We start from the raw sequence: 12,489 nt of genomic DNA on the forward strand, positions 1-12,489 counted from the left end.
AACTCCCCCCCCCTCTTCCCCCCCAGTCCCCAGTCACATCACATATAACAATTACCTGGCAGGCATCCAAGGACTGACAGTAGGCGGGTACAGGAGAGAGCGCACATGTGGAGAGCCTTGGAACAGGAGGGGAGAGTGCACCGCAGGTTCGGGAGAGAGCTACATGAAAAAAAGCTGGAGCAGGGGAGGAGACGTCAAGACGCGGTAAAGGAGGAGAGCGCGCACAGCCTGGCGTCTTCACATCACGTGCCAGCGGTTTCCTATTAGGCAGGGGTAGGTGGAGCGCTACGCCGGCGGCTGTATCGGCTGTCAGTGGGGAGCACATTGCCGCACCACAGATCGGTAATAGAGATCTGATCTGTGGCGGGTGGCAGGGAGCCCTTTCAGACAGGGGGGCCCGGGGGTACTTACCCCAAGAGCACCCCCCTTAATCCCGCTCTGATGGAGCCACACTCATCTAGCTGCACCAAGGTTTATTAGCATAAGCCTTTCATTTATTGTTCTCAGTTGCAATACAATACAGAGAGAAAAATACAGCAGCGGATTAAGGGGGTCATTCCAACCCATTCGCACGCTGCTGTTTGTCGCAGCGGTGCGAATTGGTCGGTTCTGTGCATGTGCGGCGGCTGCAATGCGCATGCGCGTCATTGCCCAGCGATGGCCGTCGCTGGGCAACAACAAGAATAACGAACAAAGCGATCGCTGCCGCGATTGCAAGAAGAGTGACAGGAGGGAGGTGTTCCGGGGCGTCAATTGACCGTTTTCTGGGAGTGGAGCAGTGAACACAGACGTGTCCAGGCGTTTGGAGGGCAGATGTCTGATGTCAATTCCGGGACCTTCATCGCTGGATCCATCACACAGGGTAAGTAACTGCAGGGCTAGTCTTGTTTTACACAAAACTTTTCTAGCATAGCAGGGCTGCACAAGCGATCGCAGCCTTACTATGCTAAAATACACTTCTCCATAGGCGGCGTCTAGTTGATCGCACGAGCAGCAGAAAGTTGCTATGTGCGATCAACTCGGAATGAGCCCCTTACAGTGGCAAACGCAGGATTTGCATGGGGGGGTTTCCAGAACTGGGTGGAGCCAATTTCGGGGGTGGGGACTGAGGTGACCCAGTATATGCTGGGTCCGTAAAACTAGTGTGTCTGTGTATATATATATATATATATATATCCATGCAAAGGATCCGGCACTCCAGTCAGAGATAATTGTAGATGCTCTGGTGCCTTCTTTAAGGGGTAAGCACCCCTGCACATGCAGCAATATACAGGAAGCGGCACTCAGAGACGTTGTGAATTGTGAAAAAATAAAGCAAAGCTTTAATGTATCATCTCATCAACGTTTCGGGGTTGTCCCCCTTCATCAGGATAACAACAAGTGATAATCAAACAAACTTTATACCATACCCCCACCAATGAAAGACATTCAGTGTTCCCGCCAGCATCCACGGAGATATCCACCCCCTTCCCCTGCATACACGGCAATATGCCGGAAGGGGAAGTGACGCGGACCACCGCACAGGCTGTTGGGAGTGTAACCATGGAGACGCGGCACTGCCCGCATGCAGGGACGCCGCCAGCGTAGTCATGGAAACCCGTGTCAGTTAAGCTGTTTAAGAAGGGAAAAGACTATACAGCTGTCACCTGTAAATCACAATAAACCGCATAAGCAGCATCCTATCCGCAGGCAGTGTCACACCTCCACAGAGAGACAATTATATTAAAAACGACATACATATAAGAAACTAAAACAGAAAAAAACATCAATATAGATATCTGAAACAATGAGTGAAAAAAACAATCAATGTCCCACAAACATTGCTGCTAAATTTGCATATCAATAATAGTTCTCAATACAGTTTAAGAAAATCATGCATCAAACCAGATAATCAATTGTGGCCAATGATATATGCCGTGTACATCAGTATGTCTATAGATATAAAAAAATATACAAATACACTAATAGTGGATTATCTGTAAATACATATATATCTGTAAACTCAATTTTGAATTTAAACTTTACTGGAGCTAATTTATATCACCCTCATGTACTAATAACTAGACAACAGAGATGGGTGACAGACACTGCCACTTGATCCTAATTCAACTCAATTTATTACCCCCGATCTAATATAATATAATGTCATCGCAGACTTAGAGGAAGCAGTTGAGGCCCATGGTCTTATTCAGGCCCCTGGGAACCAAGGTGTCAAGACGAAAGATCAAACGGGCCTCCAACTGTAATAGACTTTTATGTCTGTCACCATGTCGCAATGATTGGGGCACGTGATCAATGATTTTATAACGTATAGTGGCAACGCCATGTCCCAATCGAGCAAAATGGCGTGCCACCGGTTGTTCACTGTGCCCAGACAAAAGTGCGGCTCTAATGGCCGCCCTATGTTGTGCCATCCTTTCTTTAAATTGGCACACCGTTTTGCCTACATATTGAAGCCCGCAAGGGCAAAATAATACATAGATCACAAATTTAGAGGAACAGCTAAGGGGCCATCTAATTTTGAATCTTTTGCCAGACTGGGCATGTACAATGGTGTCACCGGTCTGGAGGTAACCACAAGTGGTACACCCCAGACAATGGTAACAACCATTTTTTCTGGCCAAAATTTTTTTTGTTTTATTTTGTCCAAACCCCGTAATGTCTGTCCGGACAACAATGTCCTTAATGTTCCAACTCCTAGAGTGGCCAGCCAGCAGACGCGTGCCATGCAAACTCTTTAGACCTGGGTCCGATGCCACAAGTGGCCACCATGATTTAACAAATTTCTTTTTAACCACACTCTGTGTGTTAAATTCCGTGATCCACGGAATAGAGTTCTGTGGTAACTCCCCCTTGCGTTTTGCACTGGTATCAAACAGCAGAGTTTGACGTGTATGGCCAGCAGCTTTATCCTTGGCTTTTTCCAACTCATGGATAGGATAACCTTTCTCCAAAAATTTTTTTGTCATAAGATCCAACTGTCTCACAGTATCCACTGGATCACTAGTGGTCCTGCATACCCTCAGATACTGAGAATATGGAAGGCCCCTAACAGTGGATCGGGGGTGAAAGCTGTTGTATCTGAGGAGACTATTCCTATCCGTGGGCTTTGTGTACAGTGTTGTCTGTATTCGTTGTTGAACGATCAGAATTTGAATGTCTAAGTAGTTAATCTCAGTAGGACTGGTGTTATATGAGAGTTTGATAGGACTAGATGACTCATTGTGGTTATCTATATGTGCAAGAAGCAATTGTAAATCCCCGTCCCAAAAACCAGGAGATCGTCTATGTATCTGTAGTACACAAACATCCCCTCCGCTATACTGGCATTCTCAAAGAATAATTCGCGTTCCACCTCCCACATATATGAGTTGGCTAGAGATGGAGCCACTGCCGACCCCATAGCACAACCGGTCTTTTGGCGGTTAAACCGTCCGTCAAACAAAAAATAATTGTGCGTGAGGGTGAACATGAGGAGGGTCAAAAAGAATTCTATATCAGGTCCCTTATAAAGTGGATTATTAACCAACAGATGTCTCACTGCCTCCACACCAGCAAAGTGAGGAATGCAGGTGTAGAGGCTGGAGACATCCAGTGTTACCATGGAGACTGAGGCGGGAATAATCTGCAACTCCGCTAGATGTTTTAATAGCATCGTGGAATCCTTGAGATAGGAGAAGGTACTCTGAATGCAAGGTTGTATAAACAAATCTAGATAAATGGACACCGGCTCACACAGAGACCCCCTGGCAGACACAATGGGCCTACCAGGGGGTCTCTGCAGATCCTTGCGGGCTTCAATATGTAGGCAAAACGGTGTGCCAATTTAAAGAAAGGATGGCACAACATAGGGCGGCCATTAGAGCCGCACTTTTGTCTGGGCACAGTGAACAACCGGTGGCACGCCATTTTGCTCGATTGGGACATGGCGTTGCCACTATACGTTATAAAATCATTGATCACGTTGTCCCAATCATTGCGACGTGGTGACAGACATAAAAGTCTATTACAGTTGGAGGCCCCGTTGGATCTTTCGTCTTGACACCTTGGTTCCCAGGGGCCTGAATGAGACCATGGGCCTCAACTGCTTCCTCTAAGTCTGCCATGACATTATATTATATTAGATCAGGGGTAATAAATTGAGTTGAATTAGGATCAAGTGGCAGTGTCTGTCACCCATCTCTGTTGTCTAGTTATTAGTACATGAGGGTGATATAAATTAGCTCCAGTAAAGTTTAAATTCAAAATTGAGTTACAGATCTGTATGTATTTACAGATAATCCACTATTAGTGTATTTGTATATTTTTTTATATCTATAGACATACTGATGTACAACGGCATATATCATTGGCCACAATTGATTATCTGGTTGATGCATGATTTTCTTAAACTGTATTGAGAACTATTATTGATATGCAAATTTAGCAGCAATGTTTGTGGGACATTGATTGTTTTTTTCACTCATTGTTTCAGATATCTATATTGATGTTTTTTTCTGTTTTAGTTTCTTATATGTATGTCATTTTTAATATAATTGTCTCTCTGTGGAGGTGTGACACTGCCTGCGGATAGGATGCTGCTTATGCGGTTTATTGTGATTTACAGGTGACAGCTGTATAGTCTTTTCCCTTCTTAAACAGCTTAACTGACAACGGGTTTCCATGACTTACGCTGGCGGCGTCCCTGCATGCGGGCAGTGCCGCGTCTCCATGGTTACACTCCCAACAGCCTGTGCGGTGGTCCGCGTCACTTCCCCTTCCGGCATATTGCCGTGTATGCAGGGGAAGGGGGTGGATATCTCTGTGGATGCTGGCTGGGAAACACTGAATGTCTTTCATTGGTGGGGGTATGGTATAAAGTTTGTTTGATTATCACTTGTTGTTATCCTGATGAAGGGGGACAACCCCGAAACGTTGATGAGATGATACATTAAAGCTTTGCTTTATTTTTTCACGATTCACTACGTCTCTGAGTGCCGCTTCCTGTATATTGCTGCATGTGCAGGGGTGCTTACCCCTTAAAGAAGGCACCAGAGCATCTACAATTATCTCTGACTGGAGTGCCGGATCCTTTGCATGGATGGTCATTGACTGTGTGAGCCCTGGATCAGGTAGCATGGTAACATCAAGGCACCCGTTATTTTACATCCATTATCTTCAGAAGGAAGTTCAGTATTGTTCTTTTGTGCACTTTTTCACTAACCACAAGCACTTTATCTGCACTAGCACTTTTGAACCTGGACACTATTGCACTTTACATTAGTTGCTGCTGTAATTAAGGGATATTGCTGTATCCCAGATATCGCTGTGCCTGTGTTTTTGCCGTGTAGCTGCTTTTTCATAATGGAGCAAGGAGATTTGACGTCCTATGTGTTGCAATGTGACAATTCTGACACTTTTAGTTACTCAGACATGGAGGCAGAGAACATCTTACACAAGGAGACTGCTTTTAATGTTGTAACAGCTGATTCTAATGAGGAACTGTTCCAGGAATGGTACAAACTAAGAAAACGTGACCTGGACTTAACTTTTCCACGGACGCACTTTATCTGATTACTTCCGTTCCAAATTAATTCCTCGTGGCTTCAGAATACATAACATGCCCACTATTTGTCGCAACAGCATTCCTTTTTGTAAGAAATGAATTTCCATTTTAAATAAGTGTTCCATGGACCTAATTTTATTGGTAATTGAAGAGTCCACAAAAGAATGCGTTGCTACCAAAGAGAAATTGGTGGTGTTTGAGGCTGCTTATAAGAAGAAATTAGAGAAAGATAAAACCGAGAATTGGGTGGAAAAACTTGAATCCCAGATTCAGTCTTATCAAAGTGAACTAATTAAGTTTAAAAAACAGAAGTTGCTGAAGGTCCAGCAGGACTATGAGTTACACCGGGTATACTCCTGGTTGGGGTCTAATAATGAACAAAGGGGTCCTGCACGGCCATCATACTATAAACGTAGGCAATTTTCTAGGAACACTGTTAGCTCGGCTAGTGAGACAGATGAACGCTCCCCCTCCACGTCTACATCAAGAAAATCCCACTCCCCTTTAGGCGTGAACACCCGGGGCTGGTTACACCACCCGAAAAGGTCACGCACAAGGAGGGGCGGCCAACAAAGGCGGGAAAGCACGCACAGAAGCCGCCCAAAGGGCGGTATTGAGGGTATGCAGGACCACTAGTGATCCAGTGGATACTGTGAGACAGTTGGATCTTATGACAAAAATTTTTTGGAGAAAGGTTATCCTATCCATGAGTTGGAAAAAGCCAAGGATAAAGCTGCTGGCCATACACGTCAAACTCTGCTGTTTGATACCAGTGCAAAAACGCAAGGGGGAGTTACCACAGAACTCTATTCCGTGGATCACGGAATTTAACACACAGAGTGTGGCTAAAAAGAAATTTGTTAAATCATGGTGGCCACTTGTGGCATCGTACCCAGGTCTAAAGAGTTTGCATGGCACGCGTCTGCTGGCTGGCCACTCTAGGAGTAGGAACATTAAGGACATTGTTGTCCGGACAAGACATTACGGGGTTTGGACAAAATAAAACAAAAAAATTTTGGCCAGAAAAAATGGTTGTTACCGTTGTCTGGGGTGTACCACTTGTGGTTACCTCCAGACCGGTGACACCATTGTACATGCCCAGTCTGGCAAAAGATTCAAAATTAGATGGCCCCTTAGCTGTTCCTCTAAATTTGTGATCTATGTATTATTTTGCCCTTGCGGGCTTCAATATGTAGGCAAAACGGTGTGCCAATTTAAAGAAAGGATGGCACAACATAGGGCGGCCATTAGAGCCGCACTTTTGTCTGGGCACGGTGAACAACCGGTGGCACGCCATTTTGCTCGATTGGGACATGGCGTTGCTACTATACATTATAAAATCATTGATCACGTGCCCCAATCATTGCGACTTGGTGACAGACATAAAAGTCTATTACAGTTGGAGGCCCGTTGGATCTTTCGTCTTGACACCTTGGTTCCCAAAGGCATGAATGAGACCATGGGCCTCAACTGCTTCCTCTAAGTCTGCCATGACATTATATTATATTAGATCAGGGGTAATAAATTGAGTTGAATTAGGATCAAGTGGCAGTGTCTGTCACCCATCTCTGTTGTCTAGTTATTAGTACATGAGGGTGATATAAATTAGCTCCAGTAAAGTTTAAATTCAAAATTGAGTTTACAGATATATATGTATTTACAGATAATCCACTATTAGTGTATTTGTATATTTTTTATATCTATAGACATACTGATGTACACGGCATATATCATTGGCCACAATTGATTATCTGGTTCGATGCATGATTTTCTTAAACTGTATTGAGAACTATTATTGATATGCAAATTAAGCAGCAATGTTTGTGGGACATTGATTGTTTTTTTCACTCATTGTTTCAGATATCTATATTGATGTTTTTATCTGTTTTAGTTTCTTATATGTATGTCGTTTTTAATATAATTGTCTCTCTGTGGAGGTGTGACACTGCCTGCGGATAGGATGCTGCTTATGCGGTTTATTGTGATTTACAGGTGACAGCTGTATAGTCTTTTCCCTTCTTAAACAGCTTAACTGACACAGGTTTCCATGACTACGCTGGCGGCGTCCCTGCATGCGGGCAGTGCCGCGTCTCCATGGTTACACTCCCAACAGCCTGTGCGGTGGTCCGCGTCACTTCCCCTTCCGGCATATTGCCGTGTATGCAGGGGAAGGGGGTGGATATCTCCGTGGATGCTGGCGGGAACACTGAATGTCTTTCATTGGTGGGGGTATGGTATAAAGTTTGTTTGATTATCACTTGTTGTTATCCTGATGAAGGGGGACAACCCCGAAACGTTGATGAGATGATACATTAAAGCTTTGCTTTATTTTTTCACGATTCACTACGTCTCTGAGTGCTGCTTCCTGTATATTGCTGCATGTGCAGGGGTGCTTACCCCTTAAAGAAGGCACCAGAGCATCTACAATTATCTCTGACTGGAGTGCCGGATCCTTTGCATGGATGTTCATTGACTGTGTGAGCCCTGGATCAGGTAGCACGGTGACATCAAGGCACCCGTTATTTTACATCCATTATCTTCAGAAGGAAGTTCAGTATTGTTCTTTTGTGCACTTTTTCACTAACCACAAGCACTTTATCTGCACTAGCACTTTTGAACCTGGACACTATTGCACTTTACATTAGTTGCTGCTGTAATTAAGGGATATTGCTGTATCCCAGTCAGATATCACCGTGCCTGTGTTTTTGCCGTGTAGCTGCTTTTTCATAATGGAGCAAGGAGATTTGACGTCCTATGTGTTGCAATGTGACAATTCTGACACTTTTAGTTACTCAGACATGGAGGCGGAGAACATCTTACACAAGGAGACTGCTTTTAATGTTGTAACAGCTGATTCTAATGAGGAACTGTTCCAGGAATGGTACAAACTAAGAAAACGTGACCTGGACTTAACTTTCCACGGACGCACTTTATCTGATTACTTCCGTTCCAAATTAATTCATCGTGGCTTCAGAATACATAACATGCCCACTATTTGTCGCAACAGCATTCCTTTTTGTAAGAAATGAATTTCCATTTTAAATAAGTGTTCCATGGACCTAATTTTATTGGTAATTGAAGAGTCCACAAAAGAATGCGTTGCTACCAAAGAGAAATTGGTGGTGTTTGAGGCTGCTTATAAGAAGAAATTAGAGAAAGATAAAACCGAGAATTGGGTGGAAAAACTTGAATCCCAGATTTAGTCTTATCAAAGTGAACTAATTAAGTTTAAAAAACAGAAGTTGCTGAAGGTCCAGCAGGACTATGAGTTACACCGGGTATACTTCTGGTTGGGGTCTAATAATGAACAAAGGGGCCCTGCACGGCCATCATACTATAAACGTAGGCAATTTTCCAGGAACACTGTTAGCTCGGCTAGTGAGACAGATGAACGCTCCCCCTCCATGTCTACATCAAGAAAATCCCACTCCCCTTTAGGCGTGAACACCCGGGCTGGTTACACCACCCGAAAAGGTCACGCACAAGGAGGGGCGGCAAACAAAGGCGGAAAGCACGCACAGAAGCCACCCCAAAGGGAAAAAGAACTAATCTTTAATCTTTCCTCTTATACTTTAACTCCTGCTGAAATTGGGGTTTTGAGAAAGGGGCTGTATTTTGTGCCCACAAACCCACCATTATGATAAAATTGAGAACTTTAAATTACAACGTACTCTCAAACTCAAGGAATATCATGATAAGAAAGTGGACATTCCTGCATCTGAATCATTACCCCGAGAGTTATATAAGCTTGGACCGAGATCTCAGTTCGAACCCATCACAACTAACCCCTCCATTAAAACATCTAGCGGAGTTGCAGATTATTCCCGCCTCAGTCTCCATGGTAACACTGGATGTCTCCAGCCTCTACACCTGCATTCCTCACTTTGCTGGTGTGGAGGCAGTGAGACATCTGTTGGTTAATAATCCACTTTATAAGGGACCTGATATAGAATTCTTTTTGACCCTCCTTATGTTCACCCTCACGCACAATTATTTTTTGTTTGATGGACGGTTTTACCGCCAAATGACCGGTTGTGCTATGGGGTCAGCAGTGGCTCCGTCACTAGCCAACTCATATATGTGGGAGGTGGAACGCGAATTATTCTTTGAGAATGCCAGTATAGCGGAGGGGATGTTTGTGTACTACAGATACATAGACGATCTCCTGGTCTTTTGGGACGGGGATTTACAATTGCTTCTTGCACATATAGATAACCACAATGAGTCATCTAGTCCTATCAAACTCTCATATAACACCAGTCCTACAGAGATTAACTACTTAGACATTAAAATTCTGATCGTTCAACAACGAATACAGACAACACTGTACACAAAGCCCACGGATAGGAATAGTCTCCTCAGATACAACAGCTTTCACCACCGATCCACTGTTAGGGGCCTTCCATATTCTCAGTATCTGAGGGTATGCAGGACCACTAGTGATCCAGTGGATACTGTGAGACAGTTGGATCTTATGACAAAAAATTTTTGGAGAAAGGTTATCCTATCCATGAGTTGGAAAAAGCCAAGGATAAAGCTGCTGGCCATACACGTCAAACTCTGCTGTTTGATACCAGTGCAAAACGCAAGGGGGAGTTACCACAGAACTCTATTCCGTGGATCACGGAATTTAACACACAGAGTGTGGCTAAAAAGAAATTTGTTAAATCATGGTGGCCACTTGTGGCATCGGACCCAGGTTTAAAGAGTTTGCATGGCAAGCGTCTGCTGGCTGGCCACTCTAGGAGTAGGAACATTAAGGACATTGTTGTCCGGACAGACATTACGGGGTTTGGACAAAATAAAACAAAAATTTTTTTGTGCAGAAAAAATGGTTGTTACCGTTGTCTGGGGTGTACCACTTGTGGTTACCTCCAGACCGGTGACACCATTGTACATGCCCAGTCTGGCAAAAGATTCAAAATTAGATGGCCCCTTAGCTGTTCCTCTAAATTTGTGATCTATGTATTATTTTGCCCTTGCGGGCTTCAATATGTAGGCAAAACGGTGTGCCAATTTAAAGAAAGGATGGCACAACATAGGGCGGCCATTAGAGCCGCACTTTTGTCTGGGCACAGTGAACAACCGGTGGCACGCCATTTTGCTCGATTGGGGACATGGCGTTGCCACTATACGTTATAAAATCATTGATCACGTGCCCCAATCATTGCGACGTGGTGACAGACATAAAAGTCTATTACAGTTGGAGGCCCGTTTGATCTTTCGTCTTGACACCTTGGTTCCCAGGGGCCTGAATGAGACCATGGGCCTCAACTGCTTCCTCTAAGTCTGCCATGACATTATATTATATTAGATCAGGGGTAATAAATTGAGTTGAATTAGGATCAAGTGGCAGTGTCTGTCACCCATCTCTGTTGTCTAGTTATTAGTACATGAGGGTGATATAAATTAGCTCCAGTAAAGTTTAAATTCAAAATTGAGTTTACAGATATATATGTATTTACAGATAATCCACTATTAGTGTATTTGTATATTTTTTATATTCTATAGACATACTGATGTACACGGCATATATCATTGGCCACAATTGATTATCTGGTTTGATGCATGATTTTCTTAAACTGTATTGAGAACTATTATTGATATGCAAATTTAGCAGCAATGTTTGTGGGACATTGATTGTTTTTTTCACTCATTGTTTCAGATATCTATATTGATGTTTTTTTCTGTTTTAGTTTCTTATATGTATGTCGTTTTTAATATAATTGTCTCTCTGTGGAGGTGTGACACTGCCTGCGGATAGGATGCTGCTTATGCGGTTTATTGTGATTTACAGGTGACAGCTGTATAGTCTTTTCCCTTCTTAAACAGCTTAACTGACACGGGTTTCCATGACTACGCTGGCGGCGTCCCTGCATGCGGGCAGTGCCGCGTCTCCATGGTTACACTCCCAACAGCCTGTGCGGTGGTCCGCGTCACTTCCCCTTCCGGCATATTGCCGTGTATGCAGGGGAAGGGGGTGGATATCTCCGTGGATGCTGGCGGGAACACTGAATGTCTTTCATTGGTGGGGGTATGGTATAAAGTTTGTTTGATTATCACTTGTTATCCTGATGAAGGGGGACAACCCCGAAACGTTGATGAGATGATACATTAAAGCTTTGCTTTATTTTTTCACGATTCACTACGTCTCTGAGTGCCGCTTCCTGTATATTGCTATATATATATATATATACATACACACATACATATCTACACACACATATATATATATATATATATATATATATACCGTATATACAACTATATATATATATATTTATATACATATACATAGCACATTAAACATGCATATATATATATATATATATATATACTAGCAACAAATAGTGGCACTCCCAGTGGACTTTGTAAGGAACAACTCGACACTTATGTCATAGCACCGCGGCAGTTATCACGCATAAGGAGATTTGGAGTGCCTGCTATCTGAGACATATATATATATATATATATATATATATATATATACACACAGTACATGTATTTATACACATGTATATATATCATGTGTGTGTGTGTTTATATGTATTTATATACATGTGTATATATATGCATGCAAATGGATATATACTGTATGTACTATAATTAAAAAAGTAAACTTTTATTAAGCACTTACAAGTGCCACCAGGAAGACAGCAGGCTGCAGAGGACGCTAGACAGCCATTAATAATACTCATGCAGCAAAAAAAGGGTTTCTGGGTGGGGGGTTTCTGGGAGCTCGGAAACCGCCCCTGGGTGCGCCACTACCTTAGTCATTACAGCAGGGGATTAAGTCTGACTGCCCTGGCTCAATTAATCCTATTAAAGGTAAAGATGAGGAGGGCACCATTTGTACCTTATTTAACACCATTTTTTCAATGCCACTCAAAATCAATTCTTACTTTTCTCTAAAATGCTAAGCAGTTTTTCCCAATTAATTTCAA

The sequence above is a fragment of the Pseudophryne corroboree genome, chromosome 1 (genome assembly GCF_028390025.1).
Source record: "Pseudophryne corroboree isolate aPseCor3 chromosome 1, aPseCor3.hap2, whole genome shotgun sequence".
In the NCBI taxonomy this organism is placed as follows: domain Eukaryota; kingdom Metazoa; phylum Chordata; class Amphibia; order Anura; family Myobatrachidae; genus Pseudophryne; species Pseudophryne corroboree.